This window comes from Oryctolagus cuniculus, chromosome 5 (assembly GCF_964237555.1).
Source record: "Oryctolagus cuniculus chromosome 5, mOryCun1.1, whole genome shotgun sequence".
NCBI classification, from domain to species: Eukaryota; Metazoa; Chordata; class Mammalia; order Lagomorpha; family Leporidae; genus Oryctolagus; species Oryctolagus cuniculus.
The window spans coordinates 91,778,699-91,802,390 of record NC_091436.1 but is presented as its reverse complement, the minus strand read 5'-3'; positions in this window follow the sequence as shown (position 1 = coordinate 91,802,390).

The window sequence follows — 23,692 nt, the reverse complement described above, 5'->3', positions numbered from 1 at the left end:
TGTTCAAGATACGTTCTGACTGAAAACAAGAATGATAATTTATAACTTTTCAAGTTTACCTAATAATAGAAAGCATCTGAAATGAGTGCTAAAGGTACAGTTTATCAGGGCTGTTTCGTTGAGAATTCTAGTTCAGAACGTCAGTGTTGGTTGCTTAGGAATTTTAAACACACTATGTGGATCTGGTGCATGTTAATGTTATAGAACCGATGATTCAGGCCATAATACAAAGAACATAAGCCAGTTTCTTTTCTTCTTCCAATATTTATTCTGTGCTTTATTTTATAATAGATGATTTCACCCACGGATGAAATCACAGTTATAAAAACTCTATGTGTGACTAGGTATGGCCAATATTATATGTGTGGAACTTATGTATATATTCCCTAGTGATGTCCTCAGGGTGAAAGGCTCTGCTACTTTTCCAGCTTTGCCTTCACTTTGCTGCCAAGGATTGGACACATGGGTACACCCTCATGGACCAAGAAAATGAAGCCCGATCTGAAAATTTCAGAAAGCAGGAATAAAGAAGGGTTGTGAGTCCCTGGACAATCACATGAAGGAGAACTCTCTCACATGAGATAGAACATATTTCTACCTAGATATTTAGGTCTCTTACAGATGATCAAGCTTAAATCTTAAATAATACAATGAACAATTAAACAATAAAATAGAAAAAATGTTACCTGGTGAATATATATATATATATATATATAACTTTAATATATACCAGAATTAAGTTATAAATTTTTTATAGTGGTTGTCACTTAGACATGCATTCTAAGTTGCTAGGAGGTAGAAGCAAAAAGAGAAATTAATGTGATTAAATATACCTTCTTCAATATCAAAAAGCATAACTTTCATTATCCTTTTTCTATGAAAACAAATTTGAGCATTGTTAAGATGTGCCTTGGACAAATTTCATTAACTACACACAGCAATTTCACTGATGTTTTCAGTTTAGTTCCTTGGTGTGCTCCTTAATAACAATAATCGAGATCATGTCTGCACTAGAGTCAGTGCGGTGGGGTGCAGTCCCCATGATTTCTATTGCTCAAGATTAGTCAAACAAGAAGATATAGTATAATGGAATCACTGGTTGTATATATTTTTGGCATTAGGTTTTTCCTATTCTTCTCAAATGAAATACTTGGCTGAAGCCCCACAGTAGCAGCTCCCTTCATTTAGGTGGGAGCTATAAGTTATAAAATCTGACAATGTGGCCTGTGTTTGGTGTTAAAATTCAAGTGTAGGCCGGCACCGTGGCTTAATAGGCTAATGCCTGTGGAGCCAACACACCGGGTTCTAGTCCTGGTCAGGGCGCCGGATTCTGTCCTGGTTGCTCCTCTTCCAGGCCAGCTCTCTGCTGTGGCCCAGGAGTGCAGTGGAGGATGGCCCAGGGCCTTTGGCCCTGCACCCATGTGGGAGACCAGGAGAAGCACCTGGCTCCTGGCTTCTGATCAGCGTGATGCGCTGGCCGCAGCACGGCCGTAGCGGCCATTGGAGGGTGAACCAACGGCAAAAGGAAAACCTTTCTCTCTGTCTCTCTCTCACTGTCCACTCTGTCAAAAAATAAATAAATAAATAAATAAAAAATAAAAATAAAAAAACTCAAGTGTAGACCTCTGGAACGCAATGTGGAAGTCCCTGATGCAGAAGAATGGGTATATGCCTCAAATCCTAGGCCATAATTATCACTTTCCTTCAGTGAGACTTTGATAAGATTTGGACAACTTGCTTTTCAGTTGTATTCCTTGGGAGAACTGAAACATTTATATAGATTATGAAGACTGGCAACAGCTGACTTTTATAAACATATGGACACTGTTTGTGTGGTGATTTAATTTAAAGGGTTAATTTATTGGGCAGAATAGATTGGTATGATCCTATTCTTACATATTAAGAACTTGAATTTAATCATTGAAATTTTTTCAACATCTGCCAGGCTGGAAAAAAACAGAGGCATATATGAAAAGAAGTGCTGGAACAGTGAAAGGGAAAATGGAAAATTAATTCAAAGGATTTGGAATTGTTCTAAAGTAAAACTCATTTTTTAGATGGAAACACTTAATGGAGCTAACAAGATTTTTTAGGGAGTGATTTCTTGATTGATCCCAGATTTTAGAAATCTTCATTCCAAATCTCTGTCCGAGGTATTTTTTAAAAACCATGGAAATAATGTTGGTAACTTAGTAACTAATACTGCTTTGGAGATTAACATTTTCAAGCAGGGCACCTTTGTATTCACAAGGAATATAGAATGTACTGAAACTGCAGCTTGAAATACAAAGCAGACTTCTTGGCTAGCTACACTGGGTTAATTAAGGATAACAGGGCATGAAGACATCAATAGAATTTTGTCACTGAAGAGTTTCTGTTACAAAGGCTACATTGGATAATTTATTATTTTTTTTTAAATTTATTTATTTATTTGAAAGTCAGATAACTTTCACAGAGAGAAGAGAGGCAGAGAGAGAGGGAGGTTTTCCATCTGCTGTTTCACTCCCCAGTTGGCCACAACGGGCGGAGCTGTGCCGATCCGAAACCAGGAGCCAGGAGCTTCTTCTGGGTCTCCCACAAGGGTGCAGGGGCCCAAGGACTTGGGCCATTCTCTACTGCTTTCCCAGGCCATAGCAGAGAGCTGGATCAGAAGTGGAGCAGCTGGGTCTCCAACGGGCGCCTATATGGGATGCCAGCGCTTCAGGCCAGGGCGTTAACCCCCTGCACCACAGTGCTGCCCCCTGGATAATTTATTTTGAAGCTTCCTGAAGAGCAGTTTTACACATAGTCCTCAGACACAGAGTCTAATTTACCAACTTTTAGGTCACAGAGAGTCATAGAAAATTCATGCCTTACAGCTTAATACAATCTATGCATGCATTTTTTTTAATTTATTTGACAGGCAGAGTTACAGACAGTGAGAGAGAGAGAGAGAGAGAGAGAAAGGTCTTCCTTCTGTTGGTTCACTCCCCAGGTGGAGGATTAACCTAATGCGCCAGGGTGCTGGCCTCTACACATGCATTTTTAATATGTGTATGCGTGTTGGTGTGTGTCAACAAATATGTACAGTCAGCCCACATTAAGAAAAAGACAGCTAGAAGTTTTTTTGCAATAGTCCACAGTCCTTCATCAATGGCCCTACTATTTCAACTCTTGACACTTTCCCCATATTAGGTTCATGTTAACTGTCAGAAGTCAGTGCATTTATATCTGCAAATTTCTAACCTCATACACACATATTGCCTCTGGCACCTGACAGGAAGCTGCGTTGTCTATACTGACTATACTCATGATTTTTACTACACCTAGGTGTGAGCAGCACCATTATGTTGTTAAATTAAAGAGGCGAGATGCTGTAGTGATTCCTGGTAGCACATTGTGTATTTTTTGCTCCATTCCATGACCAAGGGCTCTTAATGAGGCAATTTGAAGTCAGCTATGGTGATATTTACACCTGAGAAATCTGCAACTTCCACAAATACTTGAGGTAGAGGAAGTGAGTTGGTTATTAACCTTTAAGCAGGACATCACTGGTTTGAAGGCATGCCTGGATGCTACCAAGACACATCTTAAAAAGCTGGTAATCAGCACTTTGTCTTCAGAGTAAAATTAAGTTTACCAGCTATAGAGAGTGTTTTTCTCCTGAAAGTAAACATTAATCCGACTATAAGGGATATAAGATAAAAAAAAAACAAGGTAAAGATGCCAACTGTTAAAATTAAGATTATAGATTGAGACTTCCAGGAATTTGAGCCCCAGTTCTGCCATTTTTCAACTGTGTATCCTGGAGGGAACTGCTTCAATTCTGTTTCCTTAAATGTGATACAGTGGTTAAAATGGAATGTTTGCCATAGGATTGCTTTGAGCATAGGGCCTGGTATGTTGTAAACCCTCAATAAACAGTTTCATCGTTGTATTACCTACTAAGTGTTTTCATTACCTTTTCTTATTGGATTATGGCACAACACCAGAATATAGATAGAAGAAATGCTGTAATTCATGTGAGGAAGTTAAAGCTCATACAGGTTAAATGCAGTGTCAGTCACAAACGGTAATGGCACAGTTGGGATATTTTTAAATCTAGATATGCTAGATTTCACAGCCTGATACCACTTCAGAAATCTTAGATCTTTCTTTTCTCATTTCTGGAATAAGTGCTCTAGACAACAATGTAGGCTTGAATTTGGCAGCAAGTAGGGTAGACAAAACAACCACATGTATCAGTAAACTTTGAGGGAGAACAAGCCACCCCATGACTCCTTTGTGTGTAGCAATGAAGCAGTTATTATTATGCTCATAGGTCAGCTGGGGTGGTTTGAGCTAAGACTGAAGGTCTGCGTATCAGCTGGGTGGTTCTCAGATGAAAATCCACCCATCTCTCATTTTAAGGGATCGCTAGGCTATCAGATCAAGTTTATCTTTTTTAAAGATTTATTTTTTTTTTTTATTTAAAAGGCAGATTTACATAGAGAGGCAGAGAGAGAGAGAGATCGATCTTCTATCTTCTGGTTCACTCCCCAGATGACCACATCGTTGGAGCTGCACTGATCCAAAGCCAGGAGCCAGGTGCTCCTCCAGGTCTCCTACATGGGTGCAGGAGCCCAAGGACTTAGACCATCTTCCACTACTCTCCCAGGCCATAGCCGAGAGCCGGATTGGAAATGCAGGAGCCAGGACTCAAACCAGAGTCCGTATGGGATGCTGACACTGCAGGCAGTGGCTTTATCTCTACGCCACAGCTCCAGCTCCAAGATCAAGCTTTTCTCATGGCAATGACCCTGATTCCAGAAGGCAAGCTCAGCTACATAATAACATTTCAAGATTCTTCTGGTTGTACATTGCCAGCTAACATCAGATTGACCTAGGTCGAAGTCAAGGGTTGGGGAAGTGTACTCTTTTTTTTTTTTTTCCTAGGAATAACTTTAAAGACACATGTAAGATAAGAAACATGGGGGGATGCAAATTTGAAGTCAATACTCTATTACATTGTGGAATAGTGGTTCAAACAGGTAATTTGTTTTACTTCCAAACTAGAGTTCAGAAGTACTTAATCAACAAAGTCGTGAAGGAACTAGACCCCTCTTTATTTTTATTTATTTCATTAGCTTTATTTATTTGAAAGGAAGAGGGGGAGCTAAAGGGAAGAGGAGAGTGAAAAGAAGAGGATCTTCCCATGTACTGGTTCACCCCCCCACCATGCCTTCAATAGCAGAGACTGGCTTAGGCCATAGCCAGCAGCTTGAACTCAATCAAGGTCTCCCAGGTGGTGGCAGGGACCCAAGCACCTGAACCATCATCTGTGTTAGCAGGAAGCTGGAAAAGAAGCAGAGCCACGACTCGAACCCACGCTCTCTAATGTGAGATGCAGAATTCTCAAGCGGTGTTTCAGATACTCTGCCAAATGTTTGCCCCTATTTTCCATATTGTTGTCCATCCTAGCTTAGTGTCCATTGCCAAGATCAGCAGTGAAGTTTTTGTTTGTTTTGTTTTGTTTTAATAAAGGGCCAGATAGCAAATATTCTAGATTTTGTGTGCCATATGGTCTCTGTTTAACTACGCAGCTCTGCCAATGTAGTGCAAAAGCAGCCATAAACAGTAAGTAAATGAGTGAACGTGGCTGTGTTCCAGTACATTTTTATGGACACCGATGTTTGAATTTCATACAATTTTTATGTGTCATGAAATAATCTTTTTTGATTAGTTTTTCAACATCTAAAATATGTAAAGTGCATTCTTTGCTTGTCATCCACGTGAGAACAGTCAGCTGGCTGAATTTGTCTCATGGGCTATAGTTTGCTGACCCCTGCTCACGGTCAATCAAACGGTTGCAAAGTCACCGTAGCTACATAAGTCAGCAGAAAGGATGAAGGTATGAAAAAACACATAGTAAAAGGCATGCCCAGGATGGATTTTTTGAAAAGTCTGCCAAGAGCTGTCCCCTGGCATTTCGGCTTATATATCATTGGCCAATCTTTAACACCAACTTGCAAGGGAGGTTGATCTGATCATTCACTGCTTAGTTAAAACTTGGGTGTTCTCTTTCTGTGGAGGAGGAATACTTTGGGACCAGCAGAAGCCTCAAGTGTCCAGTGTGCAAAGTTTGGGGGTGAAGAGGCAGAATTGAGTTAATGAACTACATAGTTAACTATAATTATATGTTACTAGATGATAATCTTTTTAACATAGAGAAATGTCTGCTTTAAACATAGTAAACTGTAAGCCTCCCCTTTGAGAAGGCAACACAAGAATCAGAAATATGAATCTCCTTTTATAAAGGGAAAATTTTTAATTAAAGAGAAACTGTGAAACAAATCATTTAACCCAAAAGCGGTGTTTTCTTTCCATCTGATTCTGTACATAAAAGTCTTGCTCTCTGCTTGAAAATCAATTTTTGAGGCAGTAAAAAATGTTTTAATTAACAGCCTTAATAATCAAGTTCTGTTTTTTTTTTTTTTTTTCTGTTTACTACTTGTTGAATTCATTATTTAGTGGAGGGTTAAACTTGTGCTTATAAAGTAAATTGTGGCTGGCGCCGCGGCTCAATAGGCTAATACTCCACCTAGCAGCGCCGGCACACTGGGTTCTAGTCCCGGTCGGGGCGCCGGATTCTGTCCCGGTTGCTCCTCTTCCAGGCCAGCTCTCTGCTGTGGCCAGGGAAGGCAGTGGAGGATGGCCCAAGTACTTGGGCCCTGCACCCGCATGGGAGACCAGGAGAAGTACCTGGCTCCTGCCATCGGATCAGCATGGTGCGCTGGCCGCAGTGCGCCGGCCGTGGCAACCATTGGAGGGTGAACCAACAGCAAAGGTAGACCTTTCTCTCTGTCTCTCTCTCTCACTGTCCACTCTGCCTGTCAAAAAAAAAAAAAAAGTAAATTGTAATTATGTCACTGTAAAAATTAAAAGACAAATAAAAAAGGAAGGAGGAGCGAGGGTGGGGGTGGGATGAGGAAGGTTATGCTCTTACAAATGTATATATAAAATGCAAAAAATTATTCCTTTTCTATAAAAAATTAAAAATAAATAATCAAGTTCTGTAATTATCCACAACCATACAAGTTGTACTCTTAAACCTTGACTCAAATTTATGTAGATGTGAAGGTTTGTGAAATATGTCAGATAACAATGCTTAATTCTAAAATATAGCTCATATAAGAAACAGCAATTCTTTATAAAGTGTGCTTCTTATTAATCATGTCATATCTGAAGCAAAAATGAAATGACTGAGTTTAAGGGAATACCCCTAACAATATACAATCTTTTCTCTCCTGGGACTAAGCCCTGCTATTTTGCAACACTGAGGACATTTTAATATAATTTTGGAAGGGAACTCTAGCAGAAACAATTGATGTTTGTGTTTCATTGTTTCAGCCTGAAGTACTTTGAGCCCCGGCTGTAGTGCTTGGATCTAAGCAGAAGGAGCTTCCTGCCCCAATTACTTTCTACCTCATCCATCGTCCCACTTTTCTGCCCTAGCCCTTTTCTCAAAGTAGTGGTTCCCAGATTCATGAAAGTACAGCCTAAAGTACAAGAGAATTAGCTGTCCTTGGGCAAACCCTCAAATAATGGAGAATAGCAGTCAGTGGACAAATGTTTCATCTTCCTAGACTTTGGATGAAATATTCTGGAATTTTCTGTTTACTCATTTGAGAGGCTCTGGAAAACTTGAACTTTTACTATTGATGTTAATGACCTGAATGTTCGTTTCCCTCCTTCCTCATTTCGTTATGTCTATTTCTTCCTTTTTGCTTCCCGGTAGTATCTCCCAGGAAAAGTAATTTCATTTTTGTTCTTGTCCCAGGCTTTGCTTTGCAGAGAGTCCAACTAAGGCAGTGATTTAGTTGATTATTTCTCCTTTGAAATGAAGACAGTATTACACCCTAAAAAAGTTTACCAATGAGTGGAAATAAGGAAAGGAAAGCAAAGTGAGCAGTCTGGGTCCCATACAGAAGGGAGATGATATGTAAATCAAGAAAAGATTCTAATCTCAACCTGGTCATCTTCCTTGTCTCCAGTATGGTAGGGCTCAGTCAAAGGAAGATGATGGTAGCAATGACCTAAATATTATTTCCCCAATTCTTCTCCCTGTTACCAACCCAGCTCCTCTGCAGAATGGCGTAGATTGTAAAGCAGGATAATAACTGTCATGCCATTTAGAAATTTTGTAGAGTAAGAAATGGTTAAGCAAGATTTTAAGGTGTCTGTCCCTTATGTTGTCTATAAGTGGAAGACAGAGAAACCATTGCATGTACCTTCGTAGGGTTTATTCTGGAACACAGTAGTTTCTATTGTGTTAAATGGTGAATAGAAGGATGGATCCATACTTACAGTCATTGAGTTAAATCTGCTATAAAATATTACTTGTATTATAAAGACTATGCTTCCAGGAGAACCTGGTGACACTTGAAACTAGAAAAAGAAACCATGAGAGAAAGAGGGAGAAAAGGAGTCTGTAATATGGTAGTTAAGAAAATGGAAAACAATACTTGAAATAGGATGATTCAATGTTGCAAATATCAACTCTCAGTTTTTAGAATCTTCAACTCATTGGTCCTCATCCCAGTCTGTCCAGTTTTCTGTAAGTTAAATAGTGATGCCTATGCCTGGTGACTCCTTTCAAAATCATATTATTTCAAGCTATTCCTATTAATCACCCATTTACATCTGATACTCATTATAGTGTAATGGTCAAAACACTGAGGCTGTCATATATTTTGCAAACGAACAAAATACCACTGTTCCCCTTTAAAAACTTTTTTTGGGGGGGGACAAAAATATTCTGGGCCAAAATATTTGCTTCAATTCCGGTATTATTTGACTTATTTTTAAGACAGTTTCTATTGAAAGTTGAATCATCAAGCTTCTGAAAATAAAAGTCTTGTAGGCGTTAGTACTTATGCATAGATTCATATTTGGGGGATAATTTTTGAGTAAAGTTTGCTTTGAATGTTTTGGAATTCTTGGAATGAAAAGAATTATGTCAAAGTCTATAGGGAAATACTAGATTTTTGTCATGTTTTGCTTTGGTGGGATTCTGTTTGGTCCTATGGTGTTAATGAGACAGTAACCAATCTGTACAGTAGTTGAACATACATTTCTTTTCCTAAAATTTAGGTTATTTACTTTTAAGTATGACCATCTGTGGAACATTAGCTGTCTAGTTTAAATGGGGCTAAATCAAACTCAGTCCACTTCCTTATTAGTCTTTTCTTAATCAAATAATAAGTTTCTTAGGTAACAGTCTAAGCAGGACTTCCTTGGTACACATATAAAATCTCTGGCATAGAATAGATACTGAGGAAATAGCTGTTATACTAAGGAAACGTGGCCACAAAAGATTAGAATCCAAGCCCCCAGGATAAGTTCAGAATTAGCATTTCTCTGATGGAAAAATTAATTTCAAAAATTTGCTTGGGTAGATTTTCTAGGCCTTAACATAGGTTTTATAAACAAATCTATTAGTAGGACCCTTCCAAATGAATAAAGCCATTCTCATAAACAATCCCCAAAATTCATTTGGGCTTAATAATAATGGAAAATTCACCTTAGGTTTTCCCAAATTCCAAGTAAGGCAAAAATCTGCATAAATTTTGAACAACACAAAATAGTCTAGATATACCCACATGCAACAAACTAAAAATATAAGTGTGTAATAACCACCTTTATAAATCATTTCAGCTATTTATATGTAGTCTACTTATAGTTTTTGTTTATATGTCACAGATGCTTTTCTGTAAAATATGATGTATATATTTTGAATTTCTTTTTCTTACATATAGCAGGCACAAAAATATTTGTTTGTTGTATGTCTCATTACCTTGTCCTTTTTAAAAATGTTTCAGACTTCAATCTGTGTAATGTGATAACTTATGATAAAGATTTCATAAAACTTATTTTTTTTTGTTTTCAGAAGACCAGTGCAGATTTGTAAAATAAATATTTGCTGAAAATTCTACCTTCTGTGCAAGGCTGAATAGAAAGGGGAGAGGAGAGTGAGAAAGCAGAGAGACCCTTAATGTGTTGCCTCTCCTGAATATGCTGAAATTCAATGAGTAAGAATAATACAAATTTGAGTATGTCTTACATGCCAGTCTTGCCCCAGTATTATTCACTGTATGAATCCCACACCAGCATCTCTTGAAAGTAATCTTCCAAGCCAAATATGGATATTTCCAGAGACAAAGAACACAGTAACACAGTACTTCATCCAATTTCAGACTACTGTAATTTCATAGGTTCATTTTTATTTTATGAGTCAAAATCTGCCTGTCTGACTCTTTACCACTGATCACTCTTTTATTTTCTAAATTGTGTGGATGGAGGTTTATTTATTACATGAAAGTTCTTCAAATGTCCTGATTAGTCTATTTAATTTTTAATTGCTTTTCTCTTTTAGAACAGTACACTATTTCTTCCTTCCATTTTTCTCTTCTTCCTCTCTTCTCTTCCTTCTTTCTTCTATTTCTACATTTTCCTGGTACATGGAGAATCAACAAAGTCCCCTTCCAATAAAGAATCATGGCATATGGTTTATAGCAGTGCTGTGGGGCCTCCTAGAGTGAGGAGAAATCAGGTCTGAACAAGTGATAGGAGGTGTCACTCTGTGATGAGAAATGAGTACATGTATGGCTCTGGAGGAAACCTGTTTAAGGTCTTTCATTTATATTATTTTTCCTTCCCCTTGATTTCTTTTATTTATTCCAGTCTGGCTACATGTTAGGAGTTTATATATGATGTTTAAAAAAAAAGAAAATTAGCGAGACATTTTCTGGGTTAGGTTTTAGCAGATTGTTGACTGTTAGGGAGTGAGTTAGGATATTAGAAATTAAAGAGGGGAAAAATACAGTGGAGAGAAAGCAGAAAATGAAGACACTAAGAGATTAACAAGATGAAAGTCGAAGAGTAAAATGCACAATTTATCCCTGATATGAAAGAGATTAAATGGTATGACAATCATGATTTCAAGTATTAAAACATACAAATGTGGAGATCCTTTGTCCTTGTCATGAGATTGTTATTTAAAAGTTATTCTTAGGTACTGTATTTATATAAAAAAAAGAAAAACATTTTCCCTATGACTTCCTCACATGTAAAAGAATTCACATTGGTACATTTCACATCATCATGGCCAAGGCCTTTTACCTTTGTCTCCGTATTCTGTGATTACCTTATTTAATCTATATTTCTAGAATGAGTACATGTGACTATTCAAGTTCCTTTCTATGATACTTTTTATTTCTAAAAACCATGAATTAATGTAATATTCTGAAGCAAAATTCAGAATGAAAAAATATTTTCTGCTAAGTGAATATAAACTTGTTCCCTTTCTTGAGACACTTAAAATGTAAAAATGCTTCCCATAATGATAAAAGTATGGAAATAAGGGCATGTTGTATCTTACCAAATAGTGAAAGCAGATCTGATCTTACCCAATTTCTTTTTGATCTTTGTGTGTATACCTATGTGTGTATGTGTGTATCTGAGAATCAGACAGAGGAAGAGAGAGAAGGAGTGAAAGAGAGACAGAGCTACCATCTGCAATCAGGATCCCAGAACTTGATCCATGTCACTTACATGAGTGGCAAGAGCCCAATAATTTGAGCCATCATCACTGCCTTATAGGATTTGCATTAGCAGGAAACTAAAGTCAGGAACCAGAGTTGGGTATTGAACCCAGATACTTACATGTGAGATAAGTGCAACACATCCAGTCTCTTAACCACTAAACTATGTGGGTCCCCTCACATAGTTTGAAATGAATTATGTGGCTCTGAGGAATATGCTAATTGTGATCCCATCTGATTCCAATGCTCATGATACCCACAACCTTCTCTACAAATAATTGATTTTGTCCTTTCTTCAAAGTATTTCTAGACATTTTGTATAAATTTTACCCTCAATTTTCAGTTCCTTTTCTTATTTCCTTGGCCCTTATTATATTAGTCAAGTTTTTCATTTGCTCTGTTTTTGTGGGCTACATTTAATTGCATTCTTTTTTATATATTTAGCGTTGTTGCTTGCAAACACATAAATGTGTGTGAATTAGGAAAAGAAATCCTTTCTCAATAGAAAAGTAGCAGTGTGACCATTTGGGGGTCAAATTTCAGGAGGTAGCTCTTCATCTTTTAAATCTTTTAAATCCCCATTTGAATTTCAGTTGGGTATTCACATGGAAAACTACACAACTATGCACAGTTCTGCTCATAAAATCTAGTACTTATATCACCAGTGATGGGTACTCAAAAAATAGTGTCATTTATTTCACACTTTGTTAAATTAGCGAGATTATGTTTAATTACAAAGAGAAGAATGCCATCAAATCTTCTCAACCTGAAAAGTACAGGTTAACCTGAAAGTATTGTGCCCACATCTCTCACTAAATAAGATTAGGAAAGTGCACAAGGATTAGGATAATTGTTAGATAATGTAGTGACACTATTATTGCTATTATGGTCACAATGGAACTGACTTTTTTTTTTTTTTTTTGACAGGCAGAGTGGACAGTGAGAGAGAGAGAGAGAAAGGTCTTCCTTTTGCCGTTGGTTCACCCTCCAATGGCCACCGTGGCCAGTGCGCTGCGGCTGGCGCACTGCACTGATCCGATGGCAGGAGCCAGGAGCCAGGTGCTTTTCCTGGTCTCCCATGGGGTGCAGGGCCCAAGCACCTGGGCCATCCTCCACTGCACTCCCTGGCCACAGCAGAGAGCTGGCCTGGAAGAGGGGCAACCGGGACAGAATCCGGTGCCCCAACCGGGACTAGAACCCGGTGTGCCGGCGCCGCTAGGCGGAGGATTAGCCTAGTGAGCCGCGGTGCCGGCCGGAACTGACTTTCAATGACTATGTTCTTTTTTTGATCAGGCAGGTTATGGAGTAGAATCCATTTTTTTTTTTTTTTTCAAAAGCTGCTCTCATGCTCACACAGGCTTTATATACATTTTGTTTAATTTCATGTTTTTCTTGGCTGCTTTGGCAAGGTTGTAACATTTCACAGGGTGGAGTAGTGCCAAGATGCAATTTTACACATTGGGCATGCAGTGTAGGCTGTATTTGGAGCAAGTGCATGATCCTGTCACAGACACTGAAGAAGACTACATTCTTTGGCTGGATTTCCTAAGCTCCTGGAATTTAAAATCTTGGTCAGCAATCAGGGCTTATCATGTTACTTTTTGTGAATACTGCCTCTTTTGAAGTTGCTTCAATTGTCTGCTTGTTATTTATGTAGTCAAGCATTTATAAAACCCATTGCAGGAAATCAGGTGCTCTTGTGATATTTCTTACCATCTGTTTTACAATTATGTGTAGTCCCCTTCTTCATTAATCACCGTTCCTCTGAGGGTAAAGGGTCTGCAAAGTGCTGTCTATGTTTATACTACCAGTTATGTCCAAATCAGTTTTTCCTTTCTTCATTTGAGACATCACACTGAATTATGCTTAGGTAGTTAATTTTAGTGGATATTTACTTAATGATTTGGTGTTAGATAACCTACTTTATTATGTCTCTGGTGCATGAGCATGGTTTGATAGATTTGAGTGTAGTTCAGGAAAATAAGAGCAATCCAGATTATTTGTATTTCTTTATTTGAGAATACTTTTGCCTATCACTTCTAGGAACATGGAAATTCACTAGAAACCTTCTGTGTGAAAATATTAATTAGGAAAAAAACTTATGATATGTGCTAACTGTTTTGAATAAGTTGAAATTATCGGGCGATTTTCTAAGGAGAGAACAGTTCTATGTTGAGTTCCAAACAGTGAGCATTTTGCTGTTCCTCAGTGAGACTCAAATCACTTTAAGCACTTTCTTTCTTGTTGTACATGGTGTATTTCTAGACACTTACATTAAACAAAGATATTTGAGAACTAACAGGGAAAATGTCCATTTCCACGATAAGATTTATTGTGATCAAATATCCACAAGACTGTATACTAGATCATTTCATGTTCTTTTACTCTTCCTGGAAATCCACAGATCTTCCTAAGCATCAACATCACTGCCCTGAAATAAATCTTTATTGATCATAATTCAGAACATTTTTCTCTTCATTGGTCATTGACAAAATTTGCTGCACACATTAGAAAGGCCCACAGGGGCTTATGATTGAGCCCCTCAGTCTATTATTTGTACTTGGACTCGTAAGTACAATTTCATTGCAAAACCTACTTCTGGCAGTCTTTATTTTCAAGCAGTGATTTCTTTTCTCAAAATTATTCAGTCAGTGCCATTTCTTACAGAGGCTGCATTGAGACCATATAAAGGCAGTGCACATGGTTAGCCCCATATTTTGTGTACTGAAGGTTTTTATTCCATTTACATCTTGCTGGACATTTGGGATGTTTCCAGGTTTTGGCTTATTAAAATAAAATTACCTTGAACATTTGAGTACAGGTCCATGTGTGTACGTATATCTTCATTTCTTTTGAATAATCCCTAGGAAGCCTAATAGTCCCATCTGGAAGTATACCATAAATTGACATTTAACGTTGTTTTTAAACCTGCATGTGATTTCCAAAGTAGTAGCACCATCTAATGTAGGAGAGTTCTTATTGCTTCACAGACATTACCTCCACTTGCCAAGCTTTGACAGTTCAGCCGTTTGAGTAGAGTTCAGAGGTATATCATTATGCTTTCATTTGCATTTTCTGAAGGACTGATGATGTTGAGAACATTTTTTTTTTCAGGCATATATTTAACTTCACCTATTATTTTGTGCAAAATATATTGTTCTTTTTCTCCATATTGTTGAGTTTTAAGAGTTCTTCTACTACGGATACCAATGCTTTTACATATATACACACTGCAAATATTTTCTCCAAGTCTAGAATTGGAGGAGAAAAATACCAAATACATTATCATTAAAAAATGAAATAAAAGAAATATTATTGTTTGAACAAATATAACAGCATTTCATATTACATTGGAGTGTAAAATTAATAGTAAACAATATTTTCCTTGTGAATGTATGTTCCATGCAATGTTGGGTATGCACTTATTCTAAAGCATTATTTATTTTTTGGAAACTCAAATTTAATTGTACAAGCTATATATTATTTGGTAATTAAATTGCCTTTGCTTCCTAATTATATATTGATAATTTTTAAAGACTGATACAATTCTAAATATGTAATTTTTAGTGCCTTGACGTGAAAATCGCATGAGTCTTAGATATTTTAATAGTTGCCATTACATTGTTCTGTAGTACAAGTGATCACAAGATTAGAGAAAACTGTCATGTCTTAATTTCTAAATTGTTCAAAGAATGTTTGTGCTTTTTTTCCTTTGAACATAATGTTGTAACTTGACTAGGAAAACAAATTGTATTATTTTAAAGAGATAATGCAAAATGATATTTTGAAAAGAATATTAGACCAAGATGTTTTATTAATACTGAATAGAAAAAGAGCATTGCCAAGTTGGCTTATTTAAATTATCAGAGCTATTCATTCATACACAAAACAAGGCTATAGTCATGTTGAACTATACTTGGTGAATATTTTTTATTCAGTGCTCAGAAATTTTGATCAAGGACAGATTGTTGACTTTATCTCACTTGAAAATGAAAGCAATGATTATAAATAGACATTTAAGAAAAGAAAATATTTAATGAATTCTAATTCAAAATGACTGTAAATAGTACAAGAAATGATGAAGAAACTATAATAATGGCATTAATGAGGGATGCTTCTACAAAAGTAAATAGTTCCACGTCTGATACAAATGGGCTGCACACTAAATTCCATCAATAAATATGATGGTAGGGATAAACAAGATCATATTTCAAAAGTATGGGTGGTAGAATATAATTGCAACAGTTTCATGTATAGCAATGAAATAAAAAGATTTTTTGCATCACCAACATAATTGACATATTTGTCTGCTTTTCAAATGGAAATAGTCATCTTAATAAATTGCCCTTATATTTAGAAAAGTTTCCACTAAGCTAAGCTATAGGAGCTCCTTTCTGAATATGATATAGAACGCTATCCAAGTATGTCACTTTGACCCAACAATAAAGAAGAAGCCTATAATTTACAAAATTCCAAATTCCCTTCACCCTGTATAGAACTGAAGGTACAAGGCAACCAAGTAGACCAAACTCTTATAACTATCAAATGTCTCAGGAGAAACTCAGAATTTCTCTCACAGTTGGCAGAACACAGGAGGGTGAATGGATTATGAAAAAAGTGAACAAAAAGAATATAGTTAATGTTTTGACTAACTCTGAAATGTGGTGTGTGAGCCAGGCTGATACAGTAACTGGGAGACCAAGATCAAAGTGAGTCTATGTTTGCATACCAGCAGATTCTCTGAAGATTAATGGAAGATATTTCATGAACCTGAGTTGAAGAAAAGACTCCTCAGTACATGGTACAGCAGCAAACTCATCTGCCTGTAAGTGCCATGCAAAGATGCACTTGCTTTGGAAAGGAAGAGAAGTGAAAATTGTCTGTGCTTGTGGGAGGGATACGAAACACTCTTAAACCCAGGACTCCAAACAAAGTAAATAAAATGTGAAAATATTCTCCCAATTGAAAGAAGGGCTGAAAACTCATGCACACAGATGTTAGGTGAAGCTTAGCCTCATGGGTGGGGAAGAGCAAGCACACTGAGAAGCCCCATTTTTGAGGTCCAGGGTCATAGGTTCTTAGACGAAGGATGGATTAAAATAAATGAGGATTCTCTAGACACAAGAAACCATTGTAGCCCAAATAACAAGACAGCAGTATTTATTTTCAGGTGGTGGGGGTGGGAGGAGGATAAAAGCATGGAAAGGGCCAATGAGGCCCAAGAGTGCAGGGAGGGCTGACAGCTTAGAGTAATACACAAGTAGTGAGAAAATCCTCTGACACCAAAACCTCTACTTGAAGCACAAGGTGACAGCAATGCACTTCTAGAGAAATATGAAGACTGTGGTGCACTGGAGCTAACCACAGAAACACAGAACTACAAACTAGCTGAACTCCTAGGTAAACTAACTGAAAATACCACAGAAGGAGACAGAATTCAGAAGATGTGGCACTCCCACACACAAACATGGTTAAATGCAGTCTCTACTGTCCTATGCACAATGAACAGCATTTAATGAAAATTGACATGCACACAAAGGATAAATTGTTAATAGATTTTCAAGAGGTAAGAAATCAAAAAGACTAAATACAGACAACTTAGATGTGTGAACTCTCAGAGAGGGAAGTAAAAATAGGTATAAATAAGGGATGAGTGTTTCACCTAGCAATTAAGATACTGGTTGAGATGCTTAATCCCTGTTGAAGTGACTAGGTTTAAGTTCTGCCTCCACTTCTGTTATTACCTTTTTAGGAGGCATCATGTGGCCCCCCCAACTAGTTGGGTCCTCACTACCCAGGTGGGAGACATGGGTTGAGTTCCCAGCTCCGGACTCTGGCCTTGCTCAGCCCTGGTGTTGTGGGCATTTTGTACGTGAAGTAGTACATGAGGACTCTGTCTATCTCTATCTCTCAAAGAGAACTAAAAAAATTTTTAAAATGTTATGAATAATATTTTAATAATCTAGTGGAAAATGTGGAAAATTAATAAAAAGATGGGAAATTTCAATAAGAAATGAAAACTACAAAAGGGCCAAATAGAAATGATAGAAAAATTTAGAAACAATTTCAGAGAGGAAGCAGTCTACTGAGGGATTATTTAGTAAACCCCACAGCTCAGAGGGAAAAAAAACCCATGACAATGAAACAACACGAATTATGAAACTTGAAAGACACAAAAAATGCATTTTAAAAAAAGAGTTTATGGAATGATATCAAACTGTTTACCACATTGGAGTCCAAAAAGGACAAGGAAGAGAGAATTTATAGAAGATATATGTGAAGAGATAATAGCTGAAAATTTCTCTCCTAAAAATGAAAGGCATTAAAAAATAGACCAAAGAATCCCAGAGAACCTCAAGCAGAAAAGACAGAAAAAAAAATATATACATATATTCTACTCAAATTGCTAGAAAATAATGATAATGAGAAAATATTAAGGGGAAAAGGGAAGAAGGCATGAAAAGCGGGGTCTCGAATAGCTAAAGCAATCTTGTACAACAAAAACAAAGCTGGAGGCATCACAATACCAGATTTCAGGACATACTACAGGGCAGTTGTAATCAAAACAGTATGGTACTGGTACAGAAACAGATGGATAGACCAATGGAACAGAATTAAAACACCAGAAATCAATCCGAACATCTACAACCAACTTATATTTGATCAAGGATCCAAAACCAATCCTTGGAGTAAGGACAGTCTATTCAATAAAAGATGTTGGGAAAATTGGATTTCCACGTGCAGAATCATGAAGCAAGACCCCTACATTTCACCTTACACAAAAATTCACTCAACATGGATTAAAGACTTAAATCTATGACCTGACACCATCAAATTATTAGAGAACATTGGAGAAACCCTGCAAGATATAGGTACTGTCAAAGACTTCTCAGAAAAGACCCCAGAAGCACAGGCAGTCAAAGCCAAAATTAACATTTGGGATTGCATCAAACTGAGAAGTTTCTGTACTTCAAAAGATAAAGGCGGGAAAGTGAAGAGGCAACTGAGAGAATAGGAAAAAATATTTGCAAACTATGCAACAGATGAAGGGTTGATAACCAGAATCTACAAAGAAATCAAGAAACTCCACAAGATCAAAACAAACAACCCACTTAAGAGATGGGCCAAGGACCTCAATAGACATTTTTCAAAAGAGGAAATCTAAATGGCCCACAGACACGTGAAAAAATGTTCAAGATCACTAGCAATCAGGGAAATGAAAATCAAAACCACAATGAGAACTCAGAGGGCTTCCATAGCCTTGGAAACTCATGACTGGAGCATAGGGAGATTACTGATGCCATAGACAGGAATGTCAATTGGTAAAGTCAACAACAGGAGTCACTGTGCACTTACTCCTCATGTAGGATCTCTGTCCTTAATGTTCTGTGCATTGAGATTTAATGCTATAACGAGTACTCAAACAATATATTTCACTTTGTGTTTCTATGGGGGTGCAAACTGTTGAAATCTTTACTTAATGCATACTAAACTGATCTTCTGTAAAAAAAAAAAAAAAAGAAATTATCAACTCCCAACTTGACTCTCACTGGGATTAAACATGACAATAGGTCTGATCTGATTTCATCATCATTTAAAAAAAATCATCTATTTAATCGAAAATGAATCTTGATGTGAATGGAAGGGGAGAGGGAGTGGGAAAGGGGAGGGTTGTGGGTGGGAGGGACGGTATGGGGGGGAAGCCATAGTAATCCATTATTCGTACTTTGGAAACGTATATTCATTAAATAAAAGTTAAAAAAAAAAAAAAAAGAAAATCCAAAAGTATATAAACAACAAAAAAAAAAAAAACAAAAAAAAATCATCTATTATTTTTCACTTTCTGTTTCTGTGTGGGAGCAAACTGTTGAAATCCTTACTTAATGTATACTAAGCTGATCTTCTGTATATTAAGATAATCGAAAATGAATCTTGATGTGAATGGAAGGGGAGAGGGAGTGGGAAAGGGGAGGGTTGTGGGTTGGAGGGACGGTATGGGGGGGAAGCCATTGTAATCCATAAATAGTACTTTGGAAATTTATATTCATTAAATAAAAGTTAAAAAAAATAAAAAATAAAAAATAAAAAAAATAATGAAAAGCTGAAAACTAAAAAAAAAAAAACAAACCACAATGAGGTTTCACCTCACCCCGGTTAGAATGGCTCACATGCAGAAATCTACCAACAATAGATGCTGGCGAGGATGTGGGGAAAAAGGCACACTAACCCACTGTTGGTGGGAATGCAAACTGGTTAAGCCACTATGGAAGTCAGTCTGGAGATTGCTCAGAAACTTGAATATAACCCTACCATTCAACCCAGCCATCCCACTCCTTGGAATTTACCCAAAGGAAATGAAATTGGCAAACAAACAAGTTGTCTGCACATTAATGTTTATTGCAGCTCAATTCACAATAGCTAAGACCTGGAACTAACGCAAATGCCCATCAACAGTAGACTGGAAAAAGAAATTATGGGACATGTACTCTATAGAATACTCTACAGCAGTCAAAAACAATGAAACCTGGTCATTTGCAACAAGATGGGGGAATCTGGAAAACATTATGCTGAGGAAATTAAGCCAGTCCCAAAGAGACAAATAGCACATGTTCTCCCTGATCGGTGACAACTAATTGAGCACCAAAGGGGAAACTTGTTGAAGTGAAATGGACACTATGAGAAACAGTGACTTGATCAGCTCTTGTCCTGATGGTTGATGTACTTTATCCATTTTAATATTTTTTTGTTCTAGTACTATTGGTTGCACTCTGTAATTAACACACAATTATTCTTAGGTGTTTAAATTTTAACTGAAGATTGATCCCTGTTAAATATAAGAGTGGGAAAAAGAGAGGGAGGAGATTTACAACTTGGGACATGCTCAATCGGACTTGCCCCAAATGGTGGAGTTAGAAACGTGCCAGGAGATTCCAATACAATCCCATCAAGGTGGCATGTACCAATGCCATCTCACTAGTCCAAGTGATCAACTTCAGTTCACAGTTGATCACACTGATAGGTCTAAGAGTCAAAGGGATCACACAAATAAGACTAGTGTCTGCTAATACTAACTGATAGAATAAAAAAGGGAGAGAATGATCCAACATGAGGAGTGGGATACACAGGAGACTCATAGAATGGCAGATGTCCTAAACAACCCTTAAGGCATTCAAATCTGGCTGAAGAGCCCATGAGAGCATTTTAGGCATGGAAAGCCAAGATACTCAGGGAAAAAAAAAAAAAAGAAGACCTAAATGAAAGATCTCTGTGAGTGAGATCCCAGTGGAAAGATGGGGCCATCAAAGAAGGAGGTACCTTTCTCTGAAGGGAGGAGAGAACCTCCACTTTGACTATGACCCTGGCGGAATAAGATCGAAGTCGGCCAATCCAAAAGGCTTCCATAGCCTTGGCAACTCATGACTAGAGCCTATGGAGATTACTGACGCCATAAACAAGAGTGTCAAATTGTTAAGTCAACAATAGGAGTCACTGTGTACTTACTTCTTATGTGGGATCTGTCCTTAGTGTGTTGTCCAATGTGAAGTAATGCTATAACTAGTACTGAAACAGTATTTTTCACTTTGTGTTTCTGTGTGGGTGCAAACTGTTGAAATCTTTACTTAATAGATACTGAATTGATCTTCTGTATATAAAGATAATTGAAAATGAATCTGGATTGAATGGAATGGGAGAGTGAGCGGGAGATAGGAGGGTTGTGAGTGGGAGGGAAATTATGGAGGGGAGGAAGCCAATGTAATCCATAAACTGTACTTTGGAAATTTATATTTACTAATATTAATTAGAAATGTACCAAATAAAAGAACTATCAGTTTATCTCAACCAAACCCAAAATTAGTAGGAGGAAATAAATAATTAAAATTAATGAATAAATAAGCAAAAATGATTCCAAAAAAAACAATACAAAAATGAGCAAAATGAAGTTGTTTTATTTTTTATAAAATAAACAAAACTGGTACACCACTGGCCCAACTAAACATAAAAGTGTTGGGAGGAACCCAAATCAATAAAATCAGAGATTAGAAAGGAAATTTAACAATAGATAATATAGAAATAAAAAGAATCATTAGGAATTCTACAAAGAGCTATATGCCAACAAAATGGGAGACCTAGAAAAAATGGATAGATTCTTGGACACACACAACCTTCCTAAATTGAGCCATGAAGACATATAAAACCTAAAGAGACACATAAACAAGATGGAGATTGAATAATTAATAAAGACCCTCTCAGCAAAGAGAAGCCCAGAAGCAGATGTCCTCACTGCTGAATCCTACCAGACTTTTAAAGAAGAACTAATGTCAATTCTTCTCCAGCTATTCAAATTAATTGAAAGTGATGGAATCCTCTAAAACTTATTTTATGAAGCCAACACAGCCTTAGTTCCTAAACCAGAAAAAGAAACGACAGAGAAGGAACACTATAGAACAATTTCCCTGATGAACACAAAAATCTTTAACCGAGTACTAGTCAATCGAACCCAACAATACATCAGAAAAATCACTCACCAGGACCAAGTGGGATTTATCCTTGGCATGCAGGGATGCTTCAATAATTACAAATCAATAAATTTGATACATCACATTAACAAACTAAACAATAAAAACCATATTATTATTTGAATAAATGCAGAGAAACATTTGATAAAATACATGGTGAAAACCTTAAGAAAATTAGGTATAGAAGGAACATTTCTCTACACAATCAAGGGAATTCATGCTAGCCCACAGCTAGCATCTTATTGAATGGGGAAAAGGTGGAAACATTCCCCTTAAGATCAGGAACCAGAGATGGATGCCCACTCTCACCATTACTTTTCAATGTAGTCCTGGAAATTTTAGCCAAAGCCATTAAGAAAGAAAAGGAAATCAAGGGATACAAATTGGGAAAGATGAAGTAAAACTATCCCGATTTGCAGATGGCATGATTCTATATATGGGGTATCCAAAAGACTCCACTAAGAGACTACTGGAAATCATAAAAGAGTGGTAAAGTTGCAAGATATAAATTTACACACAAAAATCAAGTCTTTGTAGACACAGAAAGTGCATGACTGAAAAAATACTTCTAAGATAAATCCCACTAACAATAAATAATAGAACAAATTAAATACCTTGGAATAAATTTAACCGAGGACATAAATCTATGATGAAAATTATAAAATGTTAAAGAAAGAAATAGAAGACACACAAAATGGAATAATCTTCCATGTTCATGGATTGCAAGAATGAATATCATCAAAGTGTCCATTTTCCAAAAACAATTTACAGATTCAATGCAATCCCAATCAAAATATCAATGACATTTTTCTCAGATCTAGAAACTCCCACCCCAAGAAACATTTTGCCAGTTTTACAGCAAATGTGAAAGAGTGTGCAGGATATAGAAAATGGGGAGCCGACCACTTCTTTTTTTTTTAAAGATTTATTTATTTATTTGAAAGTCAGAGTTACACAAAGAGAGGAGGAGCAGCAGAAGGAGAGAGGAGGGTCTTTCATTTGCTGGTTCACTCCCCAGTTGGCCACAACGGCCGGAGCTGTGACGATCTGAAACCAGGAGCCAGGAGCTTCTTCTGGGTCTCCCACATGGGTGCAGGGGCCAAGGATTTTGGCCATTTTCTACTGCTTCCCCAGGCCATAGCAAATAGTTGGATTGAAAGTGGAGCAGCCGGGACTTGAACTGGAGCCCATATGGCATGCTGGCATTGCAGGTGGCTGCTTTATCTGCTACCCCACAGTGCCATCCCCACAAACCACTTCTGATCCAGCTCCCTGCTAATGCACCTGGGAAAGGAGTGGAAGGTGGCCCAATTTCTTGGGCCCCTGCACCTATGTGGGAATACTGAGCGAAGCTCCAGGCTCCTGGCTTCAGCCTTTCTCAGCTCTAACTACTGTGGTCATTTAGGAAGTGAACCAGTGGACAAAACATTTGTGCGCTCTCCTCTCTCTCTCTCTCTCTCTCTCTCTCTCTAATTCTCTCTTTCTAACCCTGTCTTGCAAAAAAAAAAAAAAAAAAAAAATCGGGAACAGAATCTGAAAGAAAAATATCAGGGTATATAAAGGCCAAAATTATCCTGAAACTGAAACCAAAAGGAACACAACTCCAAAGGCAAA